The sequence below is a fragment of the Lates calcarifer genome, linkage group LG13 (genome assembly GCF_001640805.2).
Source record: "Lates calcarifer isolate ASB-BC8 linkage group LG13, TLL_Latcal_v3, whole genome shotgun sequence".
Classification (NCBI taxonomy): domain Eukaryota; kingdom Metazoa; phylum Chordata; class Actinopteri; family Centropomidae; genus Lates; species Lates calcarifer.
Genome location: NC_066845.1, coordinates 18241199 through 18257649, shown reverse-complemented (window position 1 = coordinate 18257649; position 16451 = coordinate 18241199). Strand labels below are relative to the sequence as shown.

The 16451-nt window shown below is 44.9% G+C and overlaps 1 protein-coding gene across 7 annotated transcripts in view; it reads right to left on the bottom strand.

Annotated features, from left to right (window-relative positions):
• The window catches only part of fbrsl1 (fibrosin-like 1), a 265820-nt gene that overhangs the window by 35516 nt on the left and 213853 nt on the right, over positions 1-16451 (bottom strand). The gene's annotated exons all lie outside the window — the stretch shown is intronic.

Genomic DNA, 16451 nt, shown 5'->3' with positions numbered 1-16451 from the left:
TGGACTACAGTCAAATGGAGGCTGAGTCAAATACTTGAGGGAGAAAGGCATCTGAGTCTGAAGTGATAGAAACTAGACTAGACTAAACACTGCAAGGTATTTTCCCCTGTCCTTTAGATGGATGTAGATTCTGGCAAGCACCACCTAAATCAAAACACATCATACATTTTTACAAAAATACACATTCACTCGCCAGAAAGGAAATTTTTAAACATTATGACCAAGAAGTAGTAAATCCACACAAAACCTGGCATTGTGCAAAATACCGTAGAAAAACTCTGTGTGCTTGGAAGATAATATTAACAATGACCGTCCTCAGCCTGTAATATCAGCCCATATAGGGGCTTTGTTTAAAGCCACGATTTCCCTTTGCTTTAGTTTCTCTCATCTGGGTTCTGCAGACTTGTTAAAAGCTGCAAGAGCTGAACATATGTTCCACCCAAAGGGCCTGAGTGTCCTTAACTGCCATGCTTGTATTTTATGCGGCACAAAGGGAGCATATGTAAAGAATGAACAGTGAATCAGAGTGAGTGCAAGAGAGACAGAGACAGAGAGAGAAAGCAAATGATTTTGTAAACACAGATGGCTGTCCTTGGCATCCCAGTTAGTTCTTCACAAGTGTTTTGAGGACGTCCTCTTCTTTCCAAGACCTCCCAATTTCTCCTTCACTGCCACTGTGTTACAGTTCTCCACAGTGTTTGTCTGTCTGTGCTTGATGTCTTGTTTCAGCTCTAATCATAACAGTGCCCAGGGAAAACAACCTCTCAACAATCTGCCTCATTCTCTGCAGCCATATAAAATACAGGTAGGTTGAGTTGAGTCACGAATAACAATGTTGATCATTATATATCAGTTATATATTAGCCTACACCAAACTCTAAAGTAAGACTGCAAACGACAATGTTAGGAACAACATTAATGGTGAAGCATTAACGAGTCACTTCCTAATGATATATTTGTTGTATGCTTGATATCATTAGATTCTTAACTGCAGTTTTAACACTGACCTTTAGCTTCTGCTTGCAGCCATGTTAGTTATAAGACTGATAAACTACTTTATTTATAGAAGGACTGGTCGTCTAGTGTGTTTAAAGTAACACCTCTTTAGTTTTATCTCAATAAGAGGAACATTCTAAGAAGTGCCAACACTCTGAATAGAGATGTTTCCTGTTTCCTCTTACAGTAGACGAGGTGAAAAACTATAGAGGGAAGACAGAGTGTTGTGCATTGCCCTCTTTCAGTCTCCCAGAACCAGGGCGCCAAGCTACAACACAGGCTCTTTGTTAGCTTTGGACGACATTAAACGCTCCAGTACCAAGCCCCAGCACTGCAGCAGCACAACCTCAGCCTTGAATCACAGCCCCGGAGGCCCTGGAAGAAAAATATGGGCTCAGAATGAAATGAAGCTTGTCAAATGGACACGGGAGCTGGCTCAGGGACTCGCATAGTGTGGCATGGGGTCACAAAAGCAAAAAAGACAGGGTAGGTCATGCCATAACTCACTATAACAGTTAAAACAATTGTTATGACCAGAGTGGTTATCCAGAGAGCAAGGCAGACATAACATGTTCCTGAGAAAGAGAACAGAAAATGCTGAGTTTACCATGTGTCGACCTAGATCTCCTTATTCCTTGTCTGGCCATTTTGAAAGTGCAGTGAGCTGTTTTATATTCCAAACGTATTCCAAGTAACATCAACAACCAATATTTAGGTTTTAATGCTGTGTTTTGCACCTGCCAAGTCTGCATGAGTCAGTCGCATAATCCACAATTACAAGGCCGGCTTACAAAAGCACTTCTTAAAAAGGCATGTCAAAGCAGAGCCCTGATTTGGCTAGCTGTTGTTTTTGTAGAACTTTCTGGGTTTTGCTGGTCAAGTTGACATTTTTTCATGGGGCTGTGCTGCTGGCAGTCTCGAGCTGCCTGCGGTTGTGGTGTGCAGAGGTCATGTATAACAAATTCTTCACACTCTCTTTGTTGAGGCAACCCTGAGTGCCATTAAAAACAGTCAAGGAAAGACGAGACAGAGGGGAAATATATATAGAGAGAAAGAGACAGACAAAGAAAAAAAGAGGAGCAAAGGCCAGGTTTTCCAAAGGAAACAGGGAAATTTAACCATTTAAAAAAAATAACGGGGGAAATTCAAGCCACATTGCCTGGGAGCCAAAAGCCCTTGGAGCGGGCCGCAGGAAGCCTGACCTTTGTGGGGGCCGTCTGCTATTTGAGCCTGGGGCTTCAGGAGCCTGGCCTCCTCTCTGGAGGGCCGTCAGCAGGCCTCAGCTTTCCTTCCCTATTCTATTCATTAGCCATGCTTTATGATTCAGCTTCCTCTGAGCCACACAAGAGCTCCCTGAGGAAAGAGACTGCTGGAGAGAGGGAGAAAAAAGGGAGTGAGACTGAGGGAGGGGGAAAAAAGCAAGAAGGAGGTCATAGGGCCCAGCCGGGGCCCAGCTCACAGCAGCTGTGAAATCCTCAAGTTTCCTCGGCAGTCGTAAAAGGAACGAGGGGGAGAAAGACAAAGAAGGCGGCCAGGGAGGGAGCTGAGCCAGTAAACCCACCATTTGAGTGCTAACTCCCTAAAGAGCCACATGCGGAACCATAATTCCCAGATTTAGGGAATGCCAAATTACAAATTACACTGCTGTTTGTTTTAAAAAGTCCCCAACTTCCCTGAACACCAATGACTTATTGGCTGCGTAAATCTCTAGATAATAGCAGAGCCGCAAAGGAGACCAGAGAGGCAGAAACCCTTGCTAGCAATAAGTAAGACATTTACTGTGAGGCGAAATGCATTTGCTGTCACAGCAAAGAAGCAAATTTTCCATGTCCACATCGCTTTTACTTAACAACACAGCAAGCTAATTAATTTAGAAAATCTGAGACAAGCTTAATTGCATTTTTTTAGTGTTAAAAAGCTTCCACGCTTAATTTTTGCACAATGGGCCGACTGAGCGAGGCGATGCAGGCAGCAAGGGAGGGCGGCATAATCAACTGAATGACCTTCAGGCATGAATTTATGAAAGGCATTGATCAGTTAAGGCTGTGATTTCAATGAGACAGGAAAGTCAGCAATTACCCAGATTCAGTTAACCTGATTTAGTAAAGACTGCTGAGAGACCAATTTCTTTCCCTACAAATCCCCCACCCACCAAACCCCCTGCTTTATATCAAATGATCCCAGGGCCATCCATCTACCTTTGATTTCAGAGCACCCATTGCATGTCCTGCATTCCTTGGAGTTGAATAAATGATCTCCAACCAGACTAACTAAAACCAAATTCCTAATACAGTCTCCTCCCATGCAAGCAATGAAGGTAAAGCCATTCCCCTCCCTGGCAGAAATATAGTTTTTACGCAGGCTGGCTGTGCTATCACAACAGCTGTAGTGTGGAAACAAAGAAACCTGTTAGTAGGCTTTATTGTGGGCTCATTTCTGCAAAGACTATAATTACAATTTAGCTCTGAGTCATTTGGCACATGCTACTGTATGTTCTTGACAGACTGTTGCAGGACAAGCGGTAAGGCGGCTAATTTTAACACTTACATACCACAAACCAAATGCGAGACGGCAAGTTTTCAAAATGACATTTGCTTCAGTTGAAAATGAAAGACTTGTAAAATGACTGACAGTTTAATTTCAAAACCAGTTTAACGGACAATACAAAAGATCATCAGTTGCAAAACGATACATACAGGCAGAGGAAAATGAACTTAATAACTCTCACTGCAGGTGTAGCTAGGAGTATGTTGTCCTACTGCGTAATCACCGCTAATAGAGAATAGGAAACAAACACAGCACATTACTGTGCATGCTTCCTTGACATCTAAATAAGTGGCTTAAATAACGTTGTGTAAGCGAACGGTACCATAAATGACAATTGATGGTTCTCTATAAGAATATATGATTATTTGGTGCTGTAGTAATGTGACATGATGCAGCACTGAAAGACTTGTCAGGTAGCAGGAAAGAAAGAGCTAAGAGAAAAAAAAAAAGAGAGTGAGAAAGAGAAGAAGGGAAGCAGGCAAGGGGGCATGCACACACACACACACACACACACACTGCTTCATCCCTTGGTGTTTCATCACTGTCAACTGCCTCCTTCACTGCCCTTTCTTCCAATTTTTCAGGTTTTGGGTTCCAAAATCCCTAATCAGATGAAGGTGATGTGGTTTACTTTAATAGATAACTACAGCCAAACTGACCTATGTTTCAATGTTTGTTTTAAGGAAATAAATTATTTCAATGTGATGTTCTGATCTGACTTTATTGAGTGTTTTCTGTTACAAAATGGCTCTCAGGTTGCACAATGATCTCGAACACTGACATAAAGAAGCTTATCAGTACTGATATGGTAAAAACACCTATCAGTCAAACCCTAGCAGGGGCCTGATTTTCTCTGTTCATGTGGGAGTAACTTTGATAAACACTTTTATCAGCACCTACTCAGGGCCCTCAACTACTGTCACCCTTTCACCCCAGACGTCTGCTAATGCTACTTTAGCAATAAATGCCGCATTAACCATTCACAATGGGCCTACAGCTCCCAGGCTGCAACGGGAGACACCAAATTAATTATCTCCCCTGCATTTTGTCCTCGCACCGTTCCAGAAACTTAATGACCTCCCGAGCGGTCGTTTATTATAAGCCGCAGCAGTGCTGCGCATTCCCAAGGTAGGGAGCAGCCACCATCTACCTTATACCTCCAATTCCCACCCACCGCTACCACCACCGCTGCCACTGCCTGCTTGTCAGAACAGGTGTGGGCCAGCAAGACTGCAAACCCCCTAGTGAGCATGATGGGATATACAGCATGAACGAAAAAGAGAGAAGAAACCTCCCACGCAACTGTCAACCAACAGATACTTGCCTCAACTGGAGCATCATTAAGATGATAATGAATTCCATAGTGACCATGTAGAATGGAGTGGTCTCTCCTTGCACACACACAAAATACACACAAACCTCTTTATGCTTAGTCCTGAGTACCATTTTCATAGCCACGAATAATGTATGTGTGTGTATGACAGTGGGCCAGGGCTGACAACTCCTGCTCTCTCTCCCCCTAGCAACAGACGCAGGGAAATGAATGCTGAGAGAGGAGCAGGGGGGCTTGAGCTTTGTGTAAAATATTACCCTTCGTCTCGCTTACCGCACCCCACACCACTGCTCCTCTCTCCCCTCCCTCCCCTGGCTGTGCAGCAGTTGCTAGCCCTTATCATGGCTGCCTGTCAGTTTAGTATACAAATTAGCAGTCTATCAGGGGAATGCAGGGGCCTGTTTCATCAGTAGGGAGAAGGGCAGAGGCACGCATTGCATTAAAGCCTCTCGCCGCTGCAGACAGAGAGGGTCACAAATCAACGCCGCAGCGGGCCCACAGCCAGCACTAACCAGATAAGGAGAAATGAAGGAAAAAGGACAAGGCATATTTCACCGGAGAGGATCCAGACCTGCTCAAACTCCCTGCAAAGGCCCCGGGATGAAGGATGGAGGTGGGGTGGTGGGGGGCTATAAGGATGGAGGAGGTCACAAATCACAATCTCAACCCCACAGATTACAGACTAACAAAAAGGACATGAGAAACAGGTATGGAACAAAAAAGTAAAGAAATCCCATTTATAAAATGTCAATGACAGTTGATTATCCACTAAAAATCGCAGGGAATTAGGACGAACAAATTCCCACTTTCTCCTGTGAAGTGAACCTGTGCATGTTAATACCAGCAGAGACAAAACGGCTGCGAAGGGCTCTCATTAAGTGGCATAATGCAATGAGGCACAGTCTAAATTGCAGCAATAAAAGCCGACAGACAAATCATCTCGACCATCGCAATCCATTTAACTCAATTAATGCAACACCAGATCTGAGCTTAGTGGTTTAAAAGCATGCGTGGCTCTCCTCCATTGTCAGGCTTAGGGGAATTGGGGGATGGTGGGGTGGGGGGTGCACCTGGAAAGGTTAGTAGTATCTCATTTAGGGTGAGATAAGGGTCAGTGTGGTGCAGCCATTGCACTTTGATTAAGTCCTGCTTAAGACCATGGAAATGGAGAGAGAGAGGGAGAAAGACAGAGAGATAAAGGCAATGGGAGACAGGAAAACAAAAGCAGGAGATAGCAGTAGCTCTGCTTGGCACAGCACTGCACGACTGACTAGGGAAAGGGTGTGGCCTCCTTCCTTTTTAATGTCAAAATGTGTGCCAGCAGCGATAAGAACCGCAGGTAATCTCCCGGTGGAATCAGGAGGCTGTTCGTCATTACTCTGTGGCCCTGATATAGATCAGAGCACCAGTGGCTTCTCCTGGCTCTCCAGGCTTCTCGGCAGCCGAGATAGCAGATAGCCCTTTAAGACACGGCTCACTGCTCCCTGATTGGCTGGTCAACAGCCACAACCAAATCCTGGCTCCCTCGGGGCCACTATGAGGAGGTATGATAGGACGGGTCACAGAAACTCACTGTCCCCATATCCACATCATCCTTTTGTTGTAAAGCCTTTACCCCATTGTCAGTGTGGGTGGTGGAAAGTAAAAAAGCCTTTCTGGATGTTATTGTCTGAGAGGCAGGATAACAGACAGGCGGATTATTTCAAAAACAGCTTTCTCCAGAGCTCTCACAATGCGGCACCGTTGTTGCTGTGGAGAGGATCCTGGAGGAGATAATAATAATATTCCTAGTCAGAGCCTTTGCTGCAGTAGTGCTGCCTTCTAACAGATAGATACACATCATTCTGACTGGCCCGCCATGACATAATCGCCCTGCGGAGAGCTGCAGGCAAGCTTGGTAGGCAAACCACCTCTCACTGCAGCTTGTTAAGAGAAAGGTGGCTTTAAGCACCGCTCAATAGAAACTCCTATTGAACTTGTTTTTTTTTTTTCACTCCATCTGAACAATGTCTAGGTGAGTCATAGCCCACCTCGGGCTACACAAGTTACAGTCTTCCTTTTTTCCTCTCTCTTAAGATTGTATTGCGCTTTTGACTTGGATGAATTTGCTAAGAGGGGAAAAAAACAAACTCGGCAGGATCTTAAATAATGCAGCGATAAAAAAGCTGTGACCCTTTCCCTTGCCTCAACCCACACACTGTGAATTTCTTCTGCAGTGAAAGACAGCACACAAAGAGAAGAAAAGGCAGAGCTGGCACTACATGGAAATGTGTGGTAGGCATTGGTTTTTTCCTCTGGGCACGGACACCTCTAATGAGAGGAAAAAATGCGCAGCAAAAGGCAGATCTCACCCGTACTATGCCAGTGATTTTGAGTAATATGAATCACCTCCCCTCTAACACAAATAAATATTGTTCTAATACCAGTGGGAGTTTAAGGCTGACTCTGGGTTAGGAAAACTAGGGGGGATCCAGGATCCAGGCTCCACACACCAGCCTCCACACCAGTCATCCTGCATCCCACAGCTTCCTAAACCCTTCACTGTGCACACACTGGATGCCCATGACCTCTGACCTTTCAGCTTGGCTCTCTGCTGAGCTTACAGTTTATTAGTGTGGTAGGCGGTGTGAAGCTGTTGATGCTGGTTGAGTTACAGCATTTCTCCTAAACGACAACAGGAGCTGCAATGAGGCAAAGGGAATTTAGGAATTCATCTGCGCATCCTGCTCATATGTCAGCTGCAACCATGAAAGTCAGCCAGGCTCTCAGGGTCAATACAGCCACTTGTCCTGCAGAGGAATGAGAGGGGATTTGGGGAGGACAGGGGGTTGCAAGTGGAGGAGTGGAAAACTGGAAATGGGACACGGAAGACTGATACTTGTTGCCAAATGTCCCACTGGTCTCCACACCACCATGCCCTTGCCACTTTAAGGCACATGATCCACCCTGCTAGCACAAACAAACATGGTATGCACTATATAAAGGAGTCTCAGACTTCCAAACACCCCAGATCATGTTGGAAAGGGATGTGGCAAGTTAAGTGGAATTTACTTTTGATGCAGACATCAGGCCTCAAGTTTCTGGCAGTTGTAACCTAAGCTTTTCCCCAGGGCCTCACTGCAGGGTTGGATAGGACACCCAACGCCTGGACAGTCACCTTTAGAAATACCTTCACTGCTCAGCTGCCCTTATAAAGAGGGGGGTGGTGGGGTGGTTGTTATTTCCAGTATAAGGTACTGTTTACAACTGACAGACTTTAATTTCATTACCAAACACAGAGAAATGAGCATGTTTTTTTCAAGTATTTGCTACTTGCAGTATATAACGTGTTAGTGGGTTGAGTGTGTTGTGTTCTGAGGTTAGAGAAGTAATTTAATATAGAACATGGACCCTTGCAGCCCACAGTACACCCACTGCTTCGTCACAGCAATGTATCTTTTAGACTTTGATGTTGTCTGTTCATTGACACCTTTGTTCCTCTGCATGAATATGTGACAGGGTTTTTACTCGGGCATGTCATGACTATTTATTATGGGAAAGTGTAAGCCTTAACTGTGCTATGAACTCTCCGCCCCCCTTACAGCTCTTTCGTGACATGGCATAGCGCTTGAGCTCTTCTGTCAGTGACAGTCCAGATGTGTGACTTTATGTGGGGTGGGTGGGAGTATATAAATAACCATGATGACATATCGGTGGGACATGCCAGGAGCTTTCCTCTGTAAGGGAGGAGGTTATGGAGGGGGTGCTGAGCTAACTGTGTACCTCAAGGGAGTCCAGCACAAGCTAGTTTAACGCCAACACGACAACTGCCGAGACCTTGTGAGAGAGCTTATGGCTTTAGACTTCACACTTACTGTGTAACATCATTCTAGCAAATCATATTATGACCTGACCTTGACAACAGCCATGTTACTAGTGGTTTTCAGTTACAATGATCATTGCTTACTATAGCTGTATGGAAATAGTTATGAATTGCATTGACTTATACAGAGAACAGAGTGATGACAGTCTGTCAATAATTGACTGGAGGTCAGCTTTTTAACTTTAGCATGAGTTCAGATTGTTATTGAGCACTCACAGTGACCTACATTTCCAGTGTTTAGTACCATCTAAATGTGTTGTAATTGACTATTTTGTAAGCTTTGCTTCTTTTATGAGCCCTGGTGAACTCTGTGTAAACCCACCGGCTGTTATCTCCGATAATAACATAGCACCTGTGGAGGAATTTGATCTGGCATCCATCTGAACACAAATCCCTGGACAGAAGAGAAGGGCAGGGTGAGGAGGATATATTAGATGTGCTTGCATTGCTAGAGCAGATTTATGAGCAATCACAGCAGAGAGTACTATTAAAAGTTGTTGGCCATGCCAAGTTGATGCAGAGCATCATTTGCTCTGGATTAAAATATAATGAAGCAAGTGAATGCAACTTTGTCTTACATGCAACTCCTTAAATTATTCAGGTGGAAAGAAAAAACAACAGACAAGGAATGTTCCCTGGAGCACTAATACCCTTTTCTGGGCTTGTTCACGATGGCAACAATGAATATCTTAGCACTTGTTAAAAGCTTTGTTTTCCTTGGGAGTCTCTGCATATGTGTGGACTGAATGAGCAAAAAGGACGCCAAGTCACATGCAGAGGCCAATCATTTTCACCTCCAGTATGTTGGCTTCAGTGACATTATTGGAGTGTGTGTACATAATGCATTGGATTGATTTTTTTGCTGTGTATGGGAAGAGGCAAGGTTAAACAACTCATTACCACAGCACCAGATCGCCATAACAAGCCAGTTTCCTGTCAATAAAACAAACCTGACAATTACACTCTTAAACTACCTCTTAAATGTTGAGTTGTCTGCATTTTCAAAAGGACGTCTACTTTATAGCCACTGATTGTCCATGCCATTGGCTGATAACTGGTTGAATTTGCTGTCTCGTTTAAAATCTTGATTGTTTTTCTAAGGTAATTCCATGGCAACCTCTATTTCCTTGAACTTCATTTCAACATCCGCACATCCAGAAACACTCAGCCTGGCTCAGGTGGCTCCTGTCTGTATTTGAATAAGAGATATGCAAACAGATGAAGTCAAAGCAGAAGCCTGTGTGCTCAAGCAGCCTTTTCTCACATTTGAGAGTCCTTGGATTAGTTAGTTGAGGCTCCAGGGCCTTTATACTGCATGCTATTCATTCAGCAAAGGAAAAAAGTGTGTTTGCATTTCATGTCTGTCAGTGGTAAAGATGTATGTGGTTGGACTGTGGAGGCCAATGTAAACAGAGTCCCAAATGAAAAAGGTGAACATTATTGCCAGCAAAAACCAGATGACCCATCATGCATCCTCAGTACAACTAAGGATTTAAAAAGGGAGAAGAGGGCTTAAATAAGTGTTAAAAGCTGTGAGGCTAGGCACAGTAGGATGATGAAGGGTGTATGGGGTTAGCTAAAATTATGCCTTATTCATGCTGTTCTTGTTATTCCCCAACAAACTGGTTGGAGCACAGTCAGTGAGGGATCCTGATGTATTGTACCAGCCCCATTTACTATTTCTGCTGTTAATGTTTTTAAACATGCTCTGGTACATCGCAGCAGGAGCTGCCCAGCTGACCTTGTGAACCTGTGTGGCATCCCACCCCATGCCACCCAGTGATATGTAATTGGAAATCCAAATATGTTTTGCTGCAACCCTTGTAACATCTCTCTGACTACTGAGAGGGCATCACATCCATGACTGACAGGACCTTAGCGGGATGCCACTGCAGGGAGGCAAAAACTTCTGGTACAGTGCCCTTGCACCCACCACAGATCAATACTTCTACATGCAATTAGAGTAGCTGAAACAGATGTGCTCACAAGCTTCAGTGCTCTACCTTCTCTACCTTCGACCACCGTGACACCCCCTGCTTCCCATCACAGAAACACATACACACATGGACATGACTATATGCCACATGCTCACAAGAAACAGGAAGGTTTGGAACCCTGTAGTTAACCTGACTAGACTATCCACAAAAATTCTAGTTTCAGTAGTTTGTGCTAGCATAGCAATGTTTCCAGAGTAATGGGTCACAGTAGGAGAATGCAGGGGATATGTGTGGGACAGTGTGGTGGTGATGGGCCAGTGGAATCAGTTCTTCTGTCTCCCTCTTCCCATGCTTGGAGAGACTTCAACCTGCTTCTCTGACAGTTACACTTGTTCTGTCAGCTCAGGCCCCACCCGGTCACTAACAGGTGGCCTGTCCCTCACAGCAAAGTCATTTGCCTTGCACAGCAGTAGTCATGGGGAGCCCCAGCCAAGCTGCATTCAGGTTTCCAGCGTTACAGCTCAGGCCAAAGAGAAAGGCAGTAGCAGAATGCAGAGGAAAAAGCTGGGGGGAGGGAAGGAAGAAAAACCTCCTCCGATCAAATAAATGCCACTGTAAGCACAAGTGACAAGTCTTGTTTGGGGTTGTCCCTGCTCAGGGCCTGAAAGGCCAGCACTGCCTCATCTCCTCAGCTATGTCTGCAAGCAACGTGTGTGGGTGAGGGAGGGAGAAATGTCTGATTGGTGCCATAGCCGAGAGTGAGAGCAACCCAATTATATTTCCTATCCCTCAAGAGCCGGCCAGCCCCCTCTGGTAGAGCGAAGCCTCTGCCATCTCTTCTCTCCTCACCTCTCAAGACACTGCAGATAGATAAATAAATGACAGCCCCGCTGGGGCTTGGCCCAGCCTCCCAGAATACATTGCAGAGGCTGGCTGGCTGCCTGTCCGTTTGCCTTCACCTGGCATTACTGCAGATAGACATTTTTCACATTATTATCATTGCATCGTCTCCATTGCCCTGTTCACTCACTGAGTTGTGGTTGATGATGGTGGCAGAGGACCTGAGGAGACTGGGAGGAAATGTCTCTTGTCAAAGGCAGCATAGCCTAGCTTAGCAGAAATTTAACAAGTTCCCTGGGCTCTCTCCATTCACTCTCTGACGGAGCATGGGGCCAGGACATGGCCTGCTGACAGCCCTGGGCATGTCACTGTCACTGACACTTGATAGGCCAGAGAGAGGAGAGGAGAGAGGAGAGGCAACAAGGCTCAACCCTACAATACTCACACTTAACTATACAGATCCATACTGCTACTTTGTCTCTAGCTATAAAAACTATATCATGTAGAAATCTGACTTTATCTAATAAACACAAAGGTGAACTAGGCTCAGCCACACACAGACAAGATGCCTATCTTCGAATTGTCACTGTAAAATGCTCACAACTAGACAGCCAAATATCCCAGGATGTTTGTGTTCTTTCAGTAATAATCAGGTAGAAGCCGACAGAGAAATACTTGAGCTTAAACTGCATGTGTATGAGCATTTTCCCCCCACACTCTCACTATGGTTAAACCCAAAACCAGATGTTGTGGATCAGCGGGGATAAAAAACAAGGCGAAGTGGAGGATGGAATGGCACACATTAACTATAATCAAAAAGAAACAAAAAGGAGACCAGGATGCTTTAATTACTTCTCACATATAATTTGGTTTTGTGGGGGCAAGCCATGCACTGCCAAGAAAAGAAAGATGAAAAGCGACTTAAATTACATGGAGAGAAAGTGCAGAGGCTTTTTACACACGGTCCATCTATTCTCCACAGCTGTAGACAAGGCTGATGACTAGCCCCAAAACCTTGCTGTAAATTGTCCATGGATACAGAACTTAGAAGCAGCCATGCCGGATCTCAGTAGTTCAGCATGGCCATGACTTTATGAGAGGTGTTGAAATATACTGACTGCAGACTGACAAAAAAACATCTGAACTGTTTCTCTCTCTCTAAAAATGTGTTTTTTATGGCATACATGAGTCTGCGAGCATCCAAATTAAAGTCATAGTTGTCTGTTGTTTTGCTTAAGTATTCATCATCTAAAATTCCCTTCAATAATGTCATTTTAATAATTTGTCATGCCATTCTGCCAAGTAGCTGAGAATATGCGTTATGTTTGGCCACTGGAGAGAGCCTGGATGAGGCCTGAGTGAGGTGCTCTATGAATCTACTTCATAGCCGTCCTCTGTTTGCAGAGTCTCTCTTGACTCACTGGTGTTGCCACAGTGCTAAATTGCACAGCTGTTCCACAATCTGTGGTGGTGTTAATTACCCAAATGTGAGCGGCAGCTCGTCAGTTCCTCACTAACGAAGGGGCCTGCTTTCCAGCGAGGGTGCCGTATGTTTGGTATGTAGGCCCATTTCCACCCAACGCTCCCCAGGCTGTGCACGGACCACCCGACACATCCGCATCCCAGAGAGGACGCATCTAATTAAAGCTCACGACTCAAATCTGCTTACTAAGGGGGAAAAACACGCGGGCTGGATTAAAAGATGGGGAGGGGGTGGAGTGTGATGGGGGACTTTAATACACTGCGAGTGAAAGGGCTTAGGAGGAAATATGAGAACTCTCAATAGTAAGATCCCAGGCAAGACTGGAAGGAAACGCTGTGTGGATGTGAGCCGATCAGTCAGCGTTTGTCAGTCTGATCCCTTAGCACTTCCAAAGCCCCCGGGCAGAGACAGACAAGTAGGTTGTTTTCTAGAAAAGTGGCTTCTTAACTCCCCTGGTTGGCCCCTCTTCCAAGGACATGTACATCAATTCTCAACTACTAGAGCATAGACTGACAGAACTCAACAGCCTCTACTGAATGCCAAAAACACTTAGTGATCCAACAGAAACTGAATACAAATAATGATGTACAACTTGTGATGTTTAACAGCAGCTGCATATAAAAGTGAAAGTGTGCCTTTTAATCCTCTCACACTCTCACATGATGACAGTACATGACAATGAAACCCTCTCCAGTCAGACACTGTAAACTGTTAATGCACTGCATTACAAAGTACATCACCCCACTCCTTGCATACAATGTTCAAAACAAAGGTGTTAAGAACCCTCCCCTCATGAATCATACTTGCTGGCTAAAAGCCTAGCTGCAGTGTACCACCCACCTCCGGTTATACATGAACACCACAGCCTGAAGTAGCACTGGGAGACTACATAATGAATGCATGAAGCTAGGTGTCACGGGGGCTCGTATGGTGCACAAAACGATGGGGCAATTAGGCCCACACGACACCTCGGGATGGCGTGATGAAGGACTCCTGGGCTTGTCTCCTCCGCCTCTGTTCCTCTATCATTAAGGATTGAGCAGCCACATCTGGCTAATGGCACGCCTGGGGTTCCTGCTCAAACACTGTGCCACGCCGTGCACATTTAATTACGCCTCATAAAGGTAACAAAAGACACGGCCTGCTCTCGGGGAAGCACTGTTTGGAAATCGGGAAGGGAGACAGAAAGGGAGAGAGACGAGGGGAAGGCGAATAACTGGCCAGCTGCCAGAATTACAGGTTGACCCAGGTCGGCAGCTTCAAAAGAGGGGGAATTCACTCGAGTGTCTCCACCTCTCCTTGAGATGGGTCCCAATGAGCAGGCTGAGAGGAAGAGATGCTCAGTGGCTGAGAATCAAAGGACCTCTAGTTTGTCTCCCCTTCTTCTATTAGATCATGAACTGCACTAGGCACTGCTGACAACAGCTAATTGTGGACAGACTGGGGGGATTAAAGGGAGAGCTCTTTTGAAATATGTATGGGTTTTAGCAGCTGTTTGAACTGAAGAGAGACTTCTTTGTAAGGGTGGACGGCGAAAACAACAATAATAACATCACAGAGGAATGCATGAAAAGGTGCTGTGGCCTGGTGTTGTGACCCGCACCACTTCCACCCTGCCTCTTAGGCATTGTGTTGCTCAGCAGCCCCTGCAAACAGCTCACTGCATTCAGCCAAGAGCATGAAACACACATTACCCACTGACTGAGTGACTGGCTGACCTATGACTTCAGTAGTACCTGGAGGTATTCAAAAGACCATGGATGGCTGCTTTGTGCAGCACACAGTTGACATTTTGAGCTGAGAGTCAAAAAAAAAAATTTTAAAAAGGAGAAAAAACATGAGCGGAGACACAAGCCCCAGGTCTCTCAGTGAGCAGATGCCCACATTTAGGAAATAACATCAGATAGGAAGAGATGAGGGACAAAGAGCTGCGGCTCATTGTTGAAGCAGTCCTGTGTCTGGCAGTTTGAGAGCTGGCTAACGCCACAGGAAAGGTCACTGGTCACTTCCATTTGGACCTGCACATAAATCCCCCGCTGTCCAGTGCAGTTAATAACACAGCCAGCTCTGAAGGAGCTGCCATGCAATAAAAAGGGGAGAAAAAATGTATTTTGTTTTGCCAACACCTCCCTGTCCCTTTACAGCCACTGGCCTTGTGCGGCCCTTTGCGTTATTTATAACTTAAACGTTAAAAACAGAGACATCTCTGCAGTGTGCATTAAAAGACAAGCCTGCCAAATGCCTCACTCCACAGCAGCTTCCTCTTCTGTAAAGTCTCCCTCTGCTTTTGGTGTAGAGAGAGTGTTTTATGGCAAGTCCCTTGTCAGGATTAAGATGTAGATCCAAGTGCCACAGGGACAAGCATAAATTCTCCATCTCCCACTGTGGACCCACAAGTGGTGGAGCTTGGGGAGTGTCCTTGAAGTATGAATAACATCACATGCTATGTGTCATCTGTTATACAGTAATGACATGTCCTCGGAACAATCCATATCTCCTGTGGCCCATAAGTCTGTGAACTACTTGCTTTCCTGACAGTGAATTTTGTGAAAGGCCATACCCGTTATAACAAATACGGTTCATGTATCTTTCCTGTTTTAATATGAATGTTCTGCACCAACAAATTAATGCTAGATGTAACATGCACTGAGGGTGAACCTGTATCAGTGGAGCAGCTATTGTCAAGGACCGGGGATGAAACTGCTTTGCGTCCAGTAAATCAGAAGGGAACACCAGCCAAAGATAGGCAAACACTGTCTGAGTACTGCTGGCCTTAACTGGCATGCAGAATGAGTGGTATGTTGTTTTTCAATTCTATAGCACAATCCAGTTTTTCGCAGAGGGCAGCTTAAATCTCAGAGTATAAACCAATTTGGATTAGCTCCACATTTTAGACAGGTTCCAGTTGGGATTTACAATACTTTTAGAAACATGTTCCTCCCTAAGCGCAGCTTTAACTCTAAATGCATCAACAACATATTTAACTGACATATTTTCCCCCTTTTTTCCTCATGTTATTTCACAGATTGTTGCATATTTAGTGCTAGACAACATGTTCAAAATAACTTAGCAGGCTGAGGCATTAATTTACAATACCAAGTTATAACACTGAGGTTTTAGGAACTGTCGTCACTACTGAGAACATGGTGTTAAACACTTAGTGATCCAACCCAAGAAAGTAGTTGTTGCATCAAAATGCTTGGGCTACTTTCTTGAATGTCTCTTTAGCTCATTTTTCACATAAGAGTCCATGCACACATCCAGAATAAATCTCCATTTCTTCTTCTATCTTGTATCCAGGCTTCAGGGGGCACAAGGCATTAGTCTCATGATGCTGGGTTTGTCATGTCTTCCCCAGCTGTGATCTGCCTGAACTCTTACATTACAAATAGCTGGAGGATTTTTCACCCTCTTATCACATTTGGCAAGCAGGCCTGTCTCTTATCAGCTTTC